Raw genomic sequence first — 20,725 nt, 5'->3', positions numbered from 1 at the left:
CCCAATAATGCTTCCACCAAATGCCTCGGATAAGTTATCAACATTTGTCAACAATTTCCTCAATAATGTTTCAACTATTCCCTAATGTTCTTTCAATGTCATTTGTTGACGTTGAACAATGACATTTCAGTAACCTTTCAACAATTTTTGTAAGGGTAAACATTGTCTTCCAACTTCAAATGGCTTTGCGACTTTGTAAATTGATGATATTAAAGAAACACGACTTTAAATTCGACAATTATCAATAGTTTACGCATGTGCGCACAACCTTATTGCTTTCGCAAGTTCAGAAAAATATATTTGTGTCGCTTCAGAAATTTACAAAGCGCAATAGACACGGTTGTATACTAGAACGTCTGAACCTAAAAGCGCGATGAAACAAATCCACGTTTTACTCGTCAATCCCATGATTGCTGAACGATCGTAGCGCCATCAGAGTTCACTTAAGTAATCTCTCTAGGAAAGTGAATTATTACCGCTTCGGTATTATTACAACGCTCACGCCATTGAACACACGCGAGCACCGTCAATTTGCTGGCACGCAGTGCCCAGTTCTTCCCTGCGCAAAGCGCATTGTTTTATGGCTGAACAAAATTTACCCGCAGACAAAGAATCGCGTGACAACCACTCCTCAAGCGGGAGCCATTTGCTAAGCGGTATACCGGTAACACCGACTTTAGGAATTTATGGTGGTGTGCGCCTCCTGACGCTTTTCACAAAGAGTTAGTACTTTCCGCTCTTCCCAGCGAGTTCGTATCGTCGGAAAAATATATTTCTACAGACAATAGCAAGCTCCAATTATGCCAAGAGACACGCTATGACAATGAACTCGTGGCCACGAATAGGTCTAGAGTCATCAATGAATTAAGTCTTCTTCACTTTCTTTACAACGAAACGCTGAAAAGAAATAAACATACCAAATAGGGGAACTAAGGAATAAAAGGCTCGTCACGAGAGAGGCGAGGAAGAGATTACATTAAAGGAAACTTAACAGCATCAGTTTAAAAGAAAAGCAAAGAGGAAAATTATTTGAAGTGTATACGCAAAATGTGCCCTTGTGCAATATCTAAAAAGAAAACAACTTTTACCCTGAGATGAGGACTGGTAATCAGCTGAAAAAGACGCATAAACAAAAGTAAGGCAGCGACGCTCCTTCGCAGTTCCGGCACCAGGTCAACGAGACATCACAGATTCTGAAGGCGTCATGCTCGGCTCTAGCTAATTTCTTTATCGTTAAATATAGACTACACAGCGTATTCTAAGGGGGTCATGCAGCTAGATCGTTTTCGTATCTTCTGTCTATGACCCTAAAAATTATGGAATTTTACGTACCAAAACCACGATATGATTATCAGGCACGCCACTGTGGGGTACTCCGCAATAATTTTGACCACCTGGGGTTCTTTAACGTGCATCTAAATCTAAGTACATGGGCGTTTTCGCATTTCGATGGAGGCGAAATGCAAAAATACCTAGAACTTAGTAAGTTTCCAGAATATTTGCTTAGATAACCGTAACGTCAGGCTGGTATGTTCTGGCGCCAGGGTTTCTGCGAGATGTTTTTAAAAAACGTTGTGGAAGTTCGGCTTTCGTTCTCTCTTCCAGTAGTCGATGCCTCAGCGCTAAATTAACGAAAATAGACGTTCCAAAGAACGGTTGATCGGCCTAAGTTGATTTCGCGTTTCACTTCATAGTGTCCACCAAGGCATGCTCTCTACTGACTCTGGATGGGTGAACAGTATTTGAAGTGTGAAGTGCGTGCAAAGCTATAAACTGTGCTCGCGAACGTTGGCGGTTCTCCAGGACGGCACCGTATACATACATATCGATGTGGTCCAGTATATCCCAGCTAACCTTAGTGGGGCTGTTAAAGTAACAACGTAGCCTCATGCACTCCTGCTCATGCACTGTTGCTCGCAGTCGCCTCCCGCACCTCGGCATGTATCTTGTATTTCAAGCGCAGTCGCTTTCATGAGAGCTAGCGCGCCGGGCCCGCCGATGTTGTGGACAACGATGCCAACGTTCACACGAATCAACGTTCACACGGTTTCGATTTTCTGCGCCTGGCGTCCTTTTTGTATATGTAATACTTGAGTCAACTTACTTTTATATATTTACCACTTTCCGTGAGTTTTGTGTCCATTGACCATTTGTGTTTGCTAGATAACATGCTCGATAAAAACTTTTGTATTTTCTAGCTGCATTCGCTATGCTAAAACCGTGCTTTCTCTTACTGGATGTATCTTTGGTTACATTACCTCCCGCTCGTGGAAGACTCCTCCAATAGAGATGTTTAAGATAACATGAAGTAAAATGTCATTAATTAATTACAACACTGCATTTCCCGAAACGTGGCAATCCGGCCTCGAAGAGTAGGCGATATCGGACAATAGATGCACATCGACGGCGGCGACAGTGTCGTTAAGCGTAGGCGTTTCCAAGGCAGAATACATGGGAACGAAGAAATTTCTTTCCTAAGCAACCACGGCCCCGATATTGATTGCTTGTTTCATTTAAAAGAGAATCTTAATGTATAGTGACTGTAAGAAGCCGGTGTTCTTATTTTGGCTTTCATTTCTTTTGGTAAAAAAATTTTTCAGAATAGCAATATAAAAGCTAGAACCTCAGGGACAATGTTGACACAATTGATATGTATTACAAACCAGCCTGAAATATACCCCTAATTTGTGAGTATGGCGTTCATAAAACCTTCGTAAGCACTGTAACAATTTCTCGTGAGCCATAAATACACAAATCAAATTGGTACGCTGGATATGCTTTATTAGATGCAGTTTACACAATTGCGATATCTCTTTCTCGTGCAGAGCTAGAGATTTGAAAACTTTGTGCAACAATTTTTTAACTTACCAATTTTGGGTATCTTCTTTATAACTTTCAGGTCGTAAATCAATATTCTAATTTTTAGTGTCACTAGAGAACATAACTTTCTCTCCCAAATGCAATAAACTTTATTCGAATCGGCCCAGGGGCTGTATCACAAAGGAATTTCTGCGTTTTACGTGTAATTCAATAGGGCAAGCAGAACCAACCCCGAGCTAAAGCTTATTCTTAACAGATATTCGTTTTGTAAAAGCAATAGTGAGGAGAGCTACAAGAAAGAATAAAATGTGCCGCAAGAAAGAAAGAAAGAAAGAAAGAAAGAAAGAAAGAAAGAAAGAAAGAAAGAAAGAAAGAAAGAAAGAAAGAAAGAAAAGAAGGAAGAAAGAAAGAACAAGATCAAGTTACGTACAATAAAGCAAAGCTTGACAAAAATTAGGGCAAGGATATTCAAATGACAGCATGATTTGCGACGTTTCTGCTGGTGTCCCTCCGAGTGCCAGGAGAGTAGCGGTCAGGCATAACCGCATGTAGAAGACAAGCAAAGGAAAAACTTAGATAAGAGAAATAAGAAAAATGGTAGGCGACTCTAATGTTAAATTACGTGTCTCTTCGTGGCACTCGCACCTCGGCGTTGATGTTCTGTAGGTTAAGCGAGTTAACGTCTTTCGTTCTTGGCACAATATGCAGGCGAGGAGCGAGCGAGGGCGAGGAGGAAGCGCAGCACGCGCCACCTGGCGGAGCGTAGCCTCTAGCGGGCGGCGTACAAAGCGCACCTTACGCGCCCTCTCCAGTGCTGACGTCAGAGCATGTAACGAACGCGCGCGCGCAGCTGTTGCGAGCAAGCGTGGGAACAGGTGAGCGCCGGGAGAGAAGTGAGAGAGGAGGGAGGGACGTCACATCCGCTCAGCTAGGCAGATCTTCAGTCTATGTTAGGCAAATGTTTTCCATTAATTAGCCAGTTAGATATCATGCCAGATTCTTGTATGTGTCGTGATTAGTGACGTCATTACTTCCGCCTTCTACTTCCGGGTTTTCAGGAATTTCCCCAATGTCGTGCTCACGTGGCGGGACTCTAAAGTCGACGATACTGTGCTTTGGTGTGCACTAATTAGTGATTTCTAATTAATTCTAATTATTCTAGAGACTTCAGTAACTCAACTTGCAACTAAACTTATGGTCTGATATCACATCCATAATGAAACCTATGAATTTTGTACTGTACTTTTTAGTTATTTGAATTGAATTTCGTCCGCGGTCGTCTCAGGAGGTGAACCGGAAGTGTTGCGCAAGAAACAAGACTGTCACTCGATGCTCGTGCCACTAATAAGCGATAATAGGAGATAAAATGCATGGCCAATCCCAACTGTGGGTATGCGCCACAACTCAGGCCAACTGCAACAATAATAATAAGCCGCAACCGGGGATGCCACCGCACGGCGTGTGGCGGAGGGAACAGCGAAGTAAACTGCGCCAGGTGATGCAAATGAGCCAAGACACGCTAAGCGAGCGTGCTGCGCTGTGCGTGTATAGGCGGTACGTCCCTGGGGTTCTCGGCGAGTTCTCCAAGCAACTCGGCTTCCTATAGCTGCGGCCGGCAGGGATCCAAATAGCGCAGCATAACACCTTCGCCGAAGGACCGAGCCGGCCTTCTGGGACGACGCCAGGAAGGCATAAACAGGGGGTGCATGGAACGGAAAGTTTGAGAGAATGAACCACTATTGCAAGCGCCTAGTTTTGAAGTTACGGTGCGTGCATATATATACTTAACACTTTCTTCGTTCACACGTCGTGGGCTCGCTAGATTAGAAGTGGCTGTGACCGATTAAGTGTGGTCGTTGGGCGGAAATGCCAGGCATCTCAAAACACACGAGGGAGAGATAGCTAGAGCGCCTCTCTCAAAGCCATGACGCGTTTTTGTGTTGGGATCCTGCTTTCAACGAGTCTTCTTTGTTACTTTTTGCGTTTAAATAGGAAAAGGGGAGGTTGGAGGGTGGGGGAGGGGGACCTGGCGCCGAATACAACTTGCAGCAAACTACATTTCAGTGAGCACACCGATTCTCTGCATAATCCAAGAATTAGAGGTGGGCGAATATCAACTTTGTCGAAAGCGAATCCAATATCTAATAGTAAAACGCAGACTCATGCAGGAATATTTATTTCATTGTGGTTACGTACTAAACATGTACAGAATTGTGCAAAAGAAGACAGCTAAGTGTCAGGGAGAAAAGACCAGTTTTAAACAAGAGATCAGTAACCGTCCTTTAAAAAACTACACGAGTTAGCCTCTCAGCAATTTCAGAGCCTGATTGAAAACAAGGCTCCAACAAGGAATGGCTGCTATATCTGCATAGTCAAAGAATTAGAGGTGGGCGAATATCAACTTTGTCGAATGCGAATCCAATATTGAATAGTCAAACGCAGACACATGCAGGAATATTTATTTCGGTATGGTTAGGTACTAAACATGTACAGAATTGTGCAAGACAGCTAACTGTCAGAGAAAAGAGACCAGCTTCAAACACGAAATCAGTAATCGTCATCTTAACGAATAGCCTTTCAGCAACTTCAGACCCTAGTTGAAAACAAGCTTTCCAAGAAGTAATGGCTGCTGTATAGCAAGATTTTCACAAACGCTAAATAAATAGCAGTTGAAAACAAACTGGACTCGAATCCACGCCGTGAAGGTGGTTAGCAGCGAAGCTGGGGTATCTGAAGCGATAGACCAACGTGACGTATCCTTGAACGATTGAGCAATGCACTATATGAAATGATTGACAGCAAAAAAATTAAATGGGCACGACGCCGTTGTGCATTTTGGCTTTGCTGTTCCCTTCGTCGCTCATCGTATTCCCGCTTCTATGGCATTGTATCAGGTGCTAGCTACGGCGTATGCACCCATATTTAGCCAATCCTCGAAATTGAGTATGCGCCACAGTGACAAGAAAAGGTACGGAATCCTTATATGTACTTACAGTTGTGTCGTACACACAGTGTTCCTTCGAAGCATCACGCATCGCCTTCGTCGCGACGTCACTGCGCAGAACGTTCACAATGTGCACCCACCTGATATGGTGCTTGCATTTCGTCATATCTACAAGCTTGCCTGTTATTACGATGTGAACGGTACCGTATTCATAAGGTTGATAGCTGTGCTAGTTCACACGGATCCATTGACACGACCTACGCAACAAGACCGCATACAAGGCATAAAAAAGGAACAAGGGCACTTTCTAAGTAATCTTACAGACAATGAATACGCCTATTAACGCTGCGCATGTAGCACGAGAATGCGAGCCATATACTAGTGGCTGTACCCCTACGAGACCTTTTTTTTTTCGTTAAGTTCAGTTGTAAGTCTGCGCTCGTCCGTTCTCTTTCTTATCTTGTATCCAGTTTTAGTCGCGCAGCTTTTCTCAATGTGAAGGTACAATATCTGACAGCACGCGCTTTTTTTTTAAGCTCGACGACGCTCTTGTTCTCCTTCAGCTGCACTCGCGCTACACGGAATCAGTCTTTGAAATCGAAGCGGACACGCGAAATGGCCGCTTTCGGCGACGCCCTTGGAAATAAGATATCATATGTGTGAGATATAAAGAGATAAGAATTAAGGAATATAAGCAAAGCAGTGGCGATAAACTCGCACTTCTGGGAAAACCAGGTCATCTTTATTTTATCGCCCTTTTCTTTTAACCAGCTTTGGCAATGGACAGAAACAAGGACCGTTGACCGTCTAACGCATGTTGGCTCAAAAAGCATCTCTTGACACGACACGACACGACACGACACGATTTTGATGTCGCTGGCCCCGTCTGCTTGCGTCGCGAAGCACGATGCAGAAAAGAAAAAAAAAGGAAAGCACTGTTCTTGAGTCGCAGCAGTTTACGGTTAGCTATATTTTTTCCCTATTTCTTTAAGGCCCGTTACAGCACAGATGCGAGTTAACCTTCCTTCTTTCCTTTCTTTCTATGAATGCCACGTACCCTCGTCACATCTTATCAATGACACCCTTGCAAGACATTTTTGTGTCTGCCAGTACCCAATGTGCAAGCGACGATAAAGACGATGTTTTCAGCGTAAAACGACAATACAAGAAACACACACACGCACAAACCCACAAATAGAATACAAAGCAATCCTACAGGAGGGTACGTGCGCTAAGCTCAAAATGAAATTTCGCATGAAGACTACGTTTATCTACACATACTTATAAAGGCAGACAGATAAAGTAGCACCTGTAGCTGTTCTCGGCAAAGTATGCTCCTTTTTTCCAAGCTGTGTTACTGCTTATTGTTGCTGGTTTCTTTTTTGGCTTTTTATCTTCGTTTCACTTTGTTATTTTAGAACCTTCGCGAGTTCGATCTGCGATTACAGCCTTCTCGAGAGGACTTGTTGCGAAACCGGCTAACAGACTGCTACAGGGTAGGGATATCACTTCGCATACAGTTACTTGGTTCCCGGCGCACATGGGGACAGTGGAGGGAGCCCCGCGTAACCTCAACGAGGTGGCGCGCAGGGAGGCACGAGGATTAGTGTGCCGTGTACTCCCTGAAGGGGCTGGATCTCCCGCTCCTGAGTACAGGGACCAACTGTTAACCTGCAACGAAATCACCAAGCACTATTACTTAGGGCGCAGGGCATTCCCGCTGCCACATCCTAAATTAAACAGGCCGCAGGCGGTTACATTAAGGCTTCTGCAGACACGAACGTACCCTAACCCGGTCATCATGAATAAAATTAATCCGGACTGCGGGGTTTCAGTCTAGTGTAGTAAGTGTGGGGGTTTGCTCGATTTACAACACATGCTATGGCGCTGCTTGGCGTTGGCCGGTGATGGTTCTCGAGGTGAACAGTGGTGGAAGCGGATGCTGCACAGTGAAGTGCTGGCGGACCAACTCAGGGCTGTCCAGAGGGCCCGTGTGATGGCAGAGGGGCTCAGCCTCTCTGTACCGACGTGGGAGCGGCCCGCATCAGTCACAGACTGATCCCTCAGGACCTAAATAAAGTTCTTCATACCATACCATACCTTCGCGAGTTGCACATGGCGATGTTTGTTCAAATTATGACTTACCTTTATTGGATTATGGCTCTCTATAAGCACGCCTAACATCTTTTCTCAAGTGAGTGAGTGAGTGAGTGAGTGAGTGAGTGAGTGAGTGAGTGAGTGAGTGAGTGAGTGAGTGAGTGAGTGAGTGAGTGAGTGAGTGAGTGAGTGAGTGAGTGAGTGAGTGAGTGAGTGAGTGAGTGAGTGAGTGAGTGAGCGAGCGAGCGAGCGAGCGAGCGGGTTTGTGCGTATGTTTGTGCAAATGCGTGCTTGGGCGTGTCCTATTGGCTCAAAAAGTGATCGCTGTAAGCGAATAACAAAGAACATGTTCTTAGCGGTGGGCAGCGCAACCCGGGTGAAGGACAAAGGAAGCAGACGATAATTCCGTTGTCCTTCGTCCGGGTTGCGCTGCCCACCCCTAGCAACATGTTCAGTTACCAAGCCGCCCAGCTTGCTGTGTTAATTCAGAATAACCAAGGCTACAAAAATAGAACGCTCTTGAAGAATGATACGAACTAATCATATAACACACTGCTCTCTAAGCTGTGTAATAGAAAAAGTCGCAGCTTCGCCCGCAAGGCGAAGCATCGACTTCCATAGCAAATTAGTGGACAGCTATACGAAGTAAAGAAATTAGTTTTCGGCCATATAAAGTTGTGAACATGGGCATACTAAATAAATTAGCAAGCACGGTGTCACGCACGCACAAGCAAACATGAACACATCTCACTCGATGACTGCGGAAACTCGCTGTCAAAACGCTGGAGTGAGGAAGCGCGGCAGCAGCAGCGAGCGAATTGACCTTCGAGCTGCCTCTCGCATCAACGCGAGCTAAGCCGTGAAAACACAGCCTACGGCGCACTTAGGCCCTCCCCGTCGCAGATGGCTTTCAAGATACAGCGGTCCAGGAGGGCGGGCACGGTCTCCCAGAACAGAACGACCCCCCCCCCCCCCGTCATCTCCCTACCCTGGCCCCGAAGCTTCGCACGCGACGGAAAACGGCGCGCTTCCTCCCCACAGTCCTCCCTTGCCTGCGCGAGATTGAGACTCAATCTCCCGCTCACCCTCGCACGATTTCACTCGCACATGCATACAGCATACGGCGCGCGGCGACGATTTTTATCGCCAGTGAACTTTATACGGAACCTCACGGCGACGGCAGAAATGCGCTTGCAGTGTCCATATAACTTATATCGGAATAAAATACAACTAGCGAACTTTACCCAGTTCGTTCATAACATGGGTTCTACATTCGAAAGCAAAACTATGAGAGTCGTAGCAGTGGTGTCATGAGGATGATTTAAGATCGAGCAATTTGCCCGCCCATCCATCCACCCATTTCCGGATTTTCAAGCAATTCAGCCGTAAAGAACGACTTGCGCCACGGCTTCTGCTATATCTAACACGCAGTTATTCGAAAACGCATTGGAAGAAGAGGAAGACTGGGGCCGTATGTCATCATCCTATCGTATAATCGGGCTTAACAAAACGGCCGGCTTTTGAGCGCCCCTAGGGCATTTAGCCACTGTAGCGTGTACGTATATATAGCATGTTGTTCGCATTTCTCGACAAAGTCTACAAGACAGGCCGAGCCATGCCTGTGACAAAGCCCAATGGCGATTGCTGCACTCCGTTCCATCCAGTCGCTGACCAGCAGGGGGCGCGCGATACTGACCTGCAGGCAGGCGCACGTCGCCAAAAGCGGAGACAAAAGAGCCAGCTGTACGACACTGCTCGGCTTCTCAGCAGGAACCTTAATTTCGCTCTAACCGTTTTTGTAGTCACTAAATGCAGATGCACTCGCCCGTGCCTGCCCTCTGTATGTGCGTACCTGCGCATACCTGTGCGTACGTGCGTGCACGATTAAAGATCAGCGGAAACAAAGCCGCGCACGTAACGAGGTGAGAGCTTGTAACACGTCTCTATTGACACGTCGCTCTATTGTCTCGTCCCTTCTTTTCAGCAACACCAAAGGCAGCACTTTCGTACGAAAGTACCGCACTTACTTGCATATAAGCCCACTTTGCCTTCCCCGTGTACTCACGAGCGAGTGAGATTTCAGCGCACTTACACAAAACAACAAAAACAAAACCCAAATCCTGGTGACAGTTTATTTACTTAAAGGAGCACTGGTATGATATTCTCGATTGAGTCATTTTCCTGCGTTGAAAATAAATCAAACCGATCTTTATTCAACATCTAGAATACTGAATAAAGATGCATTTGTTGATTTATATTTTTCATCTTTCTTTGTCATCTTTGTTTAACTTCGAAGGCGTCGAATAAAGATTGCTTTATTTGAAGGGAAGTTCAAGCCCCCTAAACCTTTGGGGAAATAATGGCAAGGGTACGAAGGGGCTATATAATTTGCTACGATAGTTCTTCCTCAGAACCAGTCTTGCTATCGGTACCCAGGAAGGTGGACCCGCGATCACTGAAGCTGCCACATACGAGAGCAGTCATAAGAAATGTGTGCTGCAGTTACGTTTGCCTATTTACGGGCAACATTGAATTTTGAATGCTGAATGTTTACGTCGTCGTACCTGTAGCCTTATTGCTCCAGGACGTCAGCAAATCTTGCGCTCTGTCATGGCGCCTCGACAATGTCGATTACGACAAGCCGCGCAAACCCAAACCAACTTTAGGATCACATTTAAGATATCTAAAAAGTGTCTCTGAACACCTTCAACCTTCGTACTTGCGAAGTGTCAACCTTTCACGGGCAAGACTCGTGTGTAGCACAGACTTTCTAGAATTTCCAAACTAGTACGCGTTGGATGCAAGATCCCACTAGGGCATCTAACTGCATGTGACGTGCGTTAAACAAAGAATGGGTTGTTCAAGTTCTTAACGTGCCAGTCGGCAATAACAACCGACTAGAAAAGCGATTATCTTCCGGAGCTATGTTTAGGTCTCAGGATAATAACTATCTTGCGCCCTGGACACACCACTATCTATAGGATCTATCGCTCGCTCTCTCGCTCTCTCTTTCTTCTGCGGCATCTTCAGGCATGCTGCGCCGTTAATTTAACGAACTTTGCTACTAACACTGCTGATAATACACTTTGCCATTTGTTGCGTTCTTTTTTTGTGTGTGTTCTTCTTTTAGATGCAAGTTCCTAACGGGGCTTTTAGAGGGACACTAAAGCGTAAACTCGGCTGAGCTGTGTTAGTAAGTTGCGCTTTTATAGATTCCCAGGAAATTCGATATTACCGCTGGTTGAGACTCAGTAATCGAGATAAGACGGGACAAAAATACAAAAGACGGGTGGCTATGCCGCCTTGAAGTTCCCGCACAGTCTCGCCGTGACGTCATAAATCCTGACAGCGGTTCAGTTTAGTTGACTTTCAATCGGCCAATATGGACTACATTGGGATCAAGAAGAGCTCAAGACTGCCCTTGGTAAGTTTGAAGAACTTCGCAGAGGCAAAACAGCCTAATAAGGAGGAGGAGGAGGGTCGGGAAAAGTCAGAAGACCAACCAGACGCACGTCCGATTTGCTACCCTACTTGTGGGGGGATCGAGGGGTGAAAAGAGATATAAATATCTTTGTCTGTTTAATTTGGTGGTCTGCCGTCTGGTTCTTTAAAAACCGCCCGAAGAATGTCGCGCTCGGCATTGTAACGATCCCTCCCACCCCCCAAAAAAAAACAAAAAAAAGCAATACAACACTTGTTCGATTGTATTTTCACAACTGCACGAGCCGCACAGAGCTGTGACACTGATGTATACCGGCCCCATGATTTTTGGCGCGAAATTCAGTAATAACATTAGCATATAACGTGATATAATATTGCGATAAACATTAACCTTCGCTTTCTTTATCAACCTATTACCGCGATACGAGCGGAAACAGTTCTTAAACAACATATGCCTTAACATTCGTTTCTCTTTATTGGCCCTGTGAGCTATTGGGAGCAATTAAACGCAAATAAATTCAAGGATACGGCTTTATTCCAGTCGAATTGAACGCGAGTAAATACGGTTGTTGGCTGAGTCTGTTTAATATTCGTACAAGCCTTGCTTCGTTTTCCCGCCTATTCTCCTAGGCCTAACTGACCTCCGGGCGATCCACTTTCGCAGGATAAGCGAACCCACTTTCTATACTGTTATTATTACTCCTTTACATTTATGTTATTATCTCCTTTACATTACTATGTTTTTTTTTTTTTTTACAGTGGCTTGCAAGCGTGGCGATTCCTGTAAGTTCGTTTTAACCTCTTGTTAAGAATAGGCTCGTTCAAGCTTGCGTCCTTTTCTCCCCCTCCCCCTATCTTATCTTTCTATTCCCTCTTTCTCATTCCCCAGACTAAGGTAGCCAACCAGACGCATTTCTTTATTTCTTCCTCCTCCTTCCTTCCTTCCATAAATGAAAGCTGCCAGATTTCGGAAGTCCAGTATGTGGAGGGCAATAAAATCTTTGTCAGTGTGTGAAGTTATTCTTTGTCATTTCTTTACTTTAGTCCTTGTCGACCTGTCTTCTCATCCCTTCTTTCCTCTTTGCTTCCCCTTCTCCCTTAAACTTCTGTTTCTATCGCCTTCTTCCCATAAGGGTAGGCAGGCATTGTGCCCCTCTCGATGGCAGATACCAGCCTGCTCCCTCCCTTGTCTCCTTCTCTGTCCATTGTGTAGGTGTGTTTTCACATCAAATAATAATAGTAATAAATCAGTGGTGTTCATTGAAGTCACGAGCGACAACCTCAGGGATCTTGGTGCTGGCTCACTCGCAAGGACAATATACAAGAAATGGACACAAGCAGACACACCTATTGAAAATGCAAACTGTCGCGATGCAGATTGCAAGAGGGCATAAAAGGCGTACAAGAAGAGAATACAAAGGCAAAAGCAGAGAAACAAGACGGGATTACAGGTTGATGGAACACAGAATAGATGAGATTTTGTGCTCAATTATTGTCAAACCTTTCAGAAAAAAAAAAAGGAAAACGCACGTAATTTGCGCGACAATATCGAGGCACTCTGAATGAGTTTTATACGTCGCCAGCATTCTAACGATAATAATGAACTTAAAATTTACATGTTCGTGCTCTCTTTTGAGAGGAGTCCTGGCATGAAGTTTACCATTTTTCATTGTTTTGCGATAAACGCAGGTCGTCCCTGGGCCCTCGAAACTCTGTAGCATAAATACTAGCAAGCCTCAAAGTGCCCCGAATAATTTACTACGCTACCTTTCACACGAGCCGCTTGGTTTCGTTTTTCAAGCTGTGTGTGTGTGTCGTAATGAAATGACTCAGAATATATGGTCACGTGAGAGGCGGACGTCGCGACGTTCTGGCAATCTTTTCCGATAGCTCGGTGATCTGTCATGTTCATATATGACAGATCACCGCGCTATGAGCATCTGCAGTGAAAACTGATTTACACCCTTAAGGGCTGAAACTCGGTCTATAACACTGCACCTGTAAAAAGTCTAAAGGTATGAGTTATGGACAGAGGACACCCTTAGGGATGCAAATCGGTTTGCAGTGTGCATACCAGACGACCTAGCGAGCCGGAGCGAGTGCACAGTTATTGTGGCAAAGTATTGAGAGCTCTCTGACGCTAATTGCCAGTATTTTCTGTATGTCTTCAAATTCAAGGACATACAGTCAACTACAAATTTCTACGGAACACGAAGTCTAAGAAAGAGCTGAGTATCTGCGCAGCCACACAACGCAGCCTAGTATTCGCATTTACAGCCTCTACCAGTATATGTGAGCAACACTGCGACGTTCGGTTTCACTGACTACTGTTACGGGCTGCTCGGAAATTGAACGTTTTCAGAAATTCCATGGTCCGTAAACTTTTGTGGTCGACTGTACACATAATGCAAAAAAAAAAAGTTAAATGCCCTAGATTTCATTGCAGAACTCGATACTGTATATTTTTTGAGAAACTTGCAGAAATTGCAAGATCTTTTCTCAAAACCAAAGCCTCGACTGTGTAGCTCCGCAGTTATGCTATTAACTCATATAAATAGTAAATGGTAATAGCGTTTAAGGCAGACAGGAGTCTGTAGACGCATGATTACGGAAACTACTATCCAGCGGATAAGCCTCTCCCCTCTTTCCCTCTTCCTCAACCCCGCCTTCTGAATCCACCAGTGATCAAGACTATGTCAGTTACAGCACTGGCTGTGATAGACTTGCAGTGCTCGCCGGTTAGTGCCCTACTACCAGGGAGACTTTTCGAAAGAGTGGCACCTAATTTGGTCTTCGAAACATGAAATTCAACCGCGAGCGGTTCGACTCATCTTCTGTAAGCGTAGGCATGGTTTTCGACACTGTGATCGTAATTTCCTTCATTGATAAATTGCTCACAATAAAATACCTCGGCTGCCCACCAACAGACTGTTTTGAATTACCCGGTTGATCAGCTTTTTCACCTGAAACACAGAACAAATATATGTGCATATATCTCACTTCATACACGGTTTTCACTTTATCAAATGAGGTACACAAACTTCTACTCAGAGTAACATGCACTAGATACTACGTGTTTATAGCTCCCTGTTTCACCCGTCACATTTCAAGCGTTTCTCCTCTCTGCACATTACAAATTACATAGCGAACAATCACTCCTCCAACTGTTGGGGCGACAAAAGAATTTGTTTTAAAGTTACGGTTAAAACAAGTTCAGCCATATTGTACGGCGACCCTGTGCCTGTGAGCCTGAGCGTAAAAAGCCGGCAGCAACGTCTTTCCAACCGAAATTCTGGCTGGTGAGGTTCTTTTCTCACCATACCGTCCAACGCTTTTGCCCATTCAGAGAGTCGCCCAATATATCACCCGTTTTCCTCAGAGACGCCGTTCCTCTAATGGAACGTCAAGGAGCCGCAAAACAAAGCCTCTCGTCCTCGGATAGGGCGCAGTTAAGAGAACAGCCGCGCCTCTACATATTTGCTTCCTGTGGGCCGTCTCCTGTACTTGCCAAATGCATGCAGCAGAGCGAAAGCTACGTGACTGCATCAGCCAAGCAGGAAATAAATGATTGGACACGTGCGTCGCCCTCCACTACGTATCAATTGCCTGCGTAAGGCCAGCTGCGTGGAACTATTATTAACTAGCAGTGGGCAACAACCCCCCTTTTCTTCTATGAGATATGCGCAGCCGTTTGCTGTTTCTGTAAGTTGGCCGACACCGCGCGTTTATTTTGCCACACTGCACAAAGTCAGCGAAAGAGAGCATACACCTCCACTAGGTCATTTCTTGTCCCTTAGCCAGAAATTATTCTTTGCGTAATGGGAAACGGCTGAGGTGGTGGCGCTGCTGTTCAACTGCTAAGCCTAACGTGGACGCGAGGGAGATCGGCCTGTGGGAGTGGAGCTAGGCCCCAGGCCTGGTGAACCATACTTCAACGCGACAGGGAGGGTGTAAGGCTCCCGTTTGGCAAGTTCCATGCTCGAGCTCGTGCATTAATCTCCCATTCCTTGCGCAGGGTGTTCGTTTTTATTAATTTTTCTTTCAATTTTTATATTTCCTTTCTTTTCGAGGAAAAGCAACATGATCCCCGTATAGCGTTAACATTCATTGCGAATTCTGCTGTTTTCATTTATCAGACGCGAGACACATTTTTCGGGGCACAGCCACGTAGGAGTCTCTCTCCCACACTGTTCTTTTGAGTGTATGCCAGCTCCAGTATAGTCCCTGTAATTTGTATTGGCAGTTGTTTTAGGAACCCAGCTACTCGTCTGTCTTTAATAACTTAAATCTAACTTCACTCAATCTAATAACTTTAATGTTTTTAATCGCCACATTCATTTTTGCTTGTTTCTATGTGTATTCCCCTCGTACCGAACGTTTAGGCGTTCGCCGTGCTGACTCCCTTTGAGCGTTGTGTGTATACTGTTGTACGCCATGCCCCCAAGTCCTCCTCACGTGACCGTCACTTGCTTGGCCAGCACAAAATTGTCCTTTTTGTGCGGTCAGCTTGAACATCCAGCACCAGCTCCTCTTATAGCATAGGCACAGTTAATCGTCTCTTCTCAGCCTTATGTTACTATTACTATTAGGTGAATTCCTTGCGGCTAGATGCATGGGGTTTCACAATGAAATTAAATATCTGGTTATGACGTATATGTGAGCTGCCAGCTTAAGTCAGCATAAGCTGCGCTGTACTTGGCATATTACGGACTATCATCTGCTGGTTTCAGACGTCCTTGGCTTTCGTATTTTACGCCCCACCCCCTTCTTTTTAAGACAATTTTTCACCTCATATTCGTTACGTGGACATCTTATTTATCCTCCGAGTACCACTATCGGATTGTAGCCATAACATCACAACAAAACGTGACTCTTCAGAACGTCAACAAAGTAACATGCCCTGTACGAGTTGAAAATATCAGTTAGACTTAGCGAAATACCAGCCGTACATTCGTAGTTAAATGTGCGTTGAAAATCGCGCGATAATACAATTCAGTACTGAACGTTAACCATTTAGCCACTCTAAAAAAATTCAATTCTAAGGAGTTCCCTGCCAAAATCACGATATGAGTAAGAGGCACACCATAGTGGGTTCAGTTTTGCCCACCTGGGGTTATTTAAAGTGCACCCAATGCATGGCACGCGGCCGTTTTTGCATCTCGCCCTCATCTAAATGCGGCCACTGTGGCCTAGATTTGATGCCGCGCCCTTGGACCTTGCACCGCAACGCCAATGCCGCTCTAAAGTACCGGTTAACCGAAACCAGGATGTTAAAGCCATTGAGAAATACTATGCCGTGTCACCTGTCGCGACCACAAAAACCCGCATACCGCGGATAAGTCAAGCATGTTTTCAGGCATTTCAGATATACTATAGATGGGCTTAAACTGACTCTACCGGCATGCCTCGCGCTGTCTATATAATGAGAGCCCCCCCCCCCCCCAAAATAAAAGAAAAGAAATGCTCGATTGCCGTAGTCGGAAGTACAAATCCCTCTATAAGAGCTTTTTTTTTTTTTTTTTTTTTTTTTTTTTTTTTTTTGCTATGGTGAACTCCAGTGCACAACATCTGCAGGCTTGGAGTAACGCCAGTCACCGGCAAAAGATGCCCAGAGCGAGTGGGGCTATACTAATCCAGGTACCACTAAATTAGGAAGGCCCACAAAGCTTCAACAAGACGCTCCAAGGAATTGGCGTCCCTGGTGCAGTATTCGGCCACTCCTTCCCAAATTACTCACTCAGTTACCCAATCGCCCTCAGTCCCCAGCAGCTGCGGAGCGCCTGACCAAGGCGGCGGTCAGACCTATAACGCAGCAGAGGCTGCTAAGAATCTCTGGGTCCGGACAGGCCGCCAATGGAAACTGACCCTTGCACCGTTTAACACCCGTACCCTCTCGAGGGAGGCTAGCATAGCAGGACTCTTTTAAAAACTATCAGACATTGTTTGGGATATCATATGCCTTAGTGAGATTAGAACTGGTGAGACATACATTGCTGAATAACGGACATCTCCTCTGCTATAGAGGCCTCCTAGATAAGAAACAATACGGAGCAGGATTCCTAATCCATAAGGACATAGCGGGCAGCATTGACGAATTCTACAGCGTTAATGAGAGGGTAGTTGTAGTCATAACCAAACTTAATAAGAGTTATAGATTAAAGATAGTATAAACCTACGCTCCAACATACAGTCCCGATGATGAGGAAGTAGATTAGAAGTAGAAGTAGTTTATGAAGATGTTGAATTAGCGATGAGAAAAGTGCAAACTCAGTATACTGTAGTAATGGGCGACTTCAATGCAAAATTGGGGAACAAGCAGGCTGGTGAACAAGCAATTGGCAACTACGGCAACTAGGAACGCCAGAGGAGAGATGCTGGTAGAATTAGCAGAAAGGAACAAGCTCCGAATAATGAACACCTTTTTCAGGAAGCGTAGCAGCACAATGTGGATCTGAAAAAGCCCTAATGGCGAAACAAGAAATGAAATTGACTTCATACTTTCTGCTGATCCCAGCATAGTACAGTATGTAGAAGTGATAGGTAGGGTAAAGTGCAGTGATCATAGGTTAGTGAGGGCTACGATTCACCTCAATTTGAAGAGAGAAAGAGTAAAATTGGTCATGAAGAAACAGGTCAACCTAGAAGCAGTAAGGGTAAAAGCAGACAAATTCAGGCTGGTACTTGCAAACAAATATGCAGCCTTAGATCAGAGAGATGAAGATGACATAGAGATAATGAATGAAACCTTAACTAGGCTGGCTTCAGAGGCAGCAATTGAAGTGGGAGGCAAAGCACCAAGGCAACCAGTAGGCGAGCTCGCCCGAGTAACAAAGGACGTACCTAATAAAGAAACGACAAAGAATGAAAGTGTCGAACTCAAGAGATAAGATAGAATTCGCAGAACTGTCAGAACTGATCAACAAGGCGAAAATAAGTGATATTCGAAACTATAAAGTGACATAGTCTGAAAAAGCCGTAAAAAATGGACGCAGCCTGAAATCAGTGAGAAAGAAACTTGGCATAGGACAAACCTAGATGTATGCACTGATATATAAGCAGGATAATATCATCAGCAATCTCGAAGACATAGTAAAAGAAGCTGAAGAATTTAATACTGACCTGTGCAGTAACCAGAGGAGTCAGAATACCTCCATTAGAAGCAGTAATGAACAGGATACAGAAACTCCTATAACCAGCGATGAGGTCAGAAGAGCCTTGCAAGACATGAAACAAGACATGAGACATGACATGAGACATGAGTCGATTTTATCAAAGATGGAGGAGACATAATACTTTGAAAACTGGCGGCTCTTTATACGAAGTGTCTATCGACTGCAAGGGTCCCTGAAAACAGGAAGAATGCAAACATTATACTAATCCACAAAAAAGGAGTCACTAAAGAAATGAAAAATCATAGGCCTATTAGCTTACTCCCATTATTATATAAAATATTTACCAAAATAATCTCCAATAGAATAAGGGCAACACTGGACTTTGGTCAACCAAGGGAACAGGCTGGCTTCAGGAAGGGATACTCTACAATGAATCACATCCATGTCATTAATCAGGTTATCGAGAAATCTGCAGAGTAGAATAAGCCTCTCTATATGGCTTTGATAGATTACGAAAAGGCATTTGATTCAGTAGAGATACCAGCAGTCATAGAGGCATTACGTAATCAAGGAGTACAAAACACTTACATAAATATCTTGGAAAATATCTACAGAGGTTCTACAGCTACCTTAATTCTACACAAGAAAAGCAGGAAGATAGCTATAGAGAAAGGGGTCAGACAGGCAGACACAATCTCTCCAACGCTATTCACTGCGTGCTTGGAAGAAGTATTCAAGCTATTAAACTGGGAAGGCTTATATATATAGGAGTAAGGATCGACGGCGAATATCTCGGCAACCTTCGCTTTGCCAATGGCATTGTTCTATTTATCAACAATGAAGACGAGTTACAACAAATGATGGAGGACCTTAACAGAGAGAGTGTAAGAGCGGGGCTGAAGATTAATATGCAGAAGACACAGATAAAGGTGAATAGCTGGGAAAAGGAACAAGAGTTCAAGATCGCCAGTCAGCCTCTAGAATCTGTGTAGGAGTACGTTTACCTAGGTCAATTAATAACAGGGAACCCTCATCATAAGAAGGAAATTCATATAAGAATAAAAATGGGTTGACATTGTCGGCAGACATTGTCAACTCCTGAGTGGAAGCTTGCCATTATCATGGAAAAGGAAGGCGTACAATCAGTGCATTTTACCAGCGCTGACATATGGGGCAGATACTTGGAGACTGACAAAGAAGCTTGAGAACAAGTTAAAGACCACGCAAAGAGCGATGGAACGAAGATTGCTAGGCACAAGGTTAAGAAACAAAAAAAGAGCGACTTGGATCAGACAAACGGCTATAGACGATATTCTAATTGACATCAAGAGAAAAAAATAGAGCTGGGCAGGTCATGTAATGTGCCGGTTAGATAAACGTTGGACCATCATGGTTACAGAATGGGTACCAAGAGAAGGGAAACGCAGTCGAGGACGGCAGAAGACTAGGTGGAGCGATGAAATTAGGAAATTTGCGGACGCTAGTTGGAGTCGGTTGGCGCAGAACAGGGGTAATTGGAGATCGCAGGGAGAGGCCTTTGTCCTACAGCGGACATAAAACAGGCTGCTGATGATGATGATGAACCGCTCTAAACTAGCGCTCTAAAGTGAATCTCAAAAAGTAACGAGATAAACAAATTAATTAAATAATTAAACAACCATGAGGAAGCTGAAATATTCCTGAACGAAGTTGCGCAAAATCCTACAACAATCGATGCACTCACCCTTGACTCCTGCCGCAAATGAACAACTGCAGTAGCGATAACATTCTTTCGGTAAGATTACTTGGCATTCTTTAGTCGGTGACAACCGAGGAGGGCAGTGCAAGATACACCGCTGTCAAACTCGTAGTGAAATTATGTAGGTGAGCCGGACGGTAACAGTCACAGATGCGCAGAGGTTTTAAGAGAATATCGCGCGGAGTTTTTACATTGTCGCCAAGTGTATAACGTTCCTCCACCCTCGGCACTGCACCTTGGCTTAGTGATGATGATGACTGCGGCTGGGTCCTTTGAAACGGGCTTACTTATCTCATATTCCTGGGCATTTCATTAGAAGAAAGAAGCGAGAAAATTCCGGCAGAAACCATCTCACGGTGAATGTGAACGCTAATGCGATTAGCAGTGAAGCAATGTAACGACAAAAATCGCATTGCCACAGCCGAATCGCGTAATGCACGAGGCGTGTATGCAGCCGGGCTTCTACCCCTCTTGGGTTGAATCGGGTTCCGGCGCTGCGTTGACAGCACTATCTTCGGGATCAGTCCGCATTTTTAGACTGCAGTATAACCGGGATCGGCCCACGAAGGAGGT

The sequence above is a fragment of the Dermacentor andersoni genome, chromosome 11, assembly GCF_023375885.2.
Source record: "Dermacentor andersoni chromosome 11, qqDerAnde1_hic_scaffold, whole genome shotgun sequence".
Classification (NCBI taxonomy): Eukaryota; Metazoa; Arthropoda; class Arachnida; order Ixodida; family Ixodidae; genus Dermacentor; species Dermacentor andersoni.
Note: the sequence above shows the minus strand (reverse complement) of the source record.